This window comes from Gekko japonicus, unplaced genomic scaffold (assembly GCF_001447785.1).
Source record: "Gekko japonicus isolate JY-2015 unplaced genomic scaffold, Gekko_japonicus_V1.1 scaffold371, whole genome shotgun sequence".
Classification (NCBI taxonomy): domain Eukaryota; kingdom Metazoa; phylum Chordata; class Lepidosauria; order Squamata; family Gekkonidae; genus Gekko; species Gekko japonicus.
The window spans coordinates 274,594-274,931 of record NW_015171514.1 but is presented as its reverse complement, the minus strand read 5'-3'; positions in this window follow the sequence as shown (position 1 = coordinate 274,931).

Here is a 338-nt window from a genome sequence, read left to right as displayed (position 1 = left end):
TAAAGAGCAAGGAGAGAAGGCATAGAAAGAGAGAAGGAGAGGAAGGAAGGAAGAAAAGGGAAAGAAAGAGGGCAAAGAGATGGGGAGAGGGAGGAAGGCTCTCCCACCCCCCCATCAAGCCCCCACCACCAACACCCACGCGGATCCCTCTAGCGTGGCCCCCGGGAGGCCAGCGATGCCCCCGGGGCACAGCACTCCGGAGTGAGCCCGGGAGTGTTATGTATTGCATTGTATATAACTGCTATGTGAACTGTGTAAATACTGATGTGTGAATCGACTGATTGAAACGCCATGTTGAGCTTCATCCTGGGCTAGGATCCTAATGTAACCAATAGGAG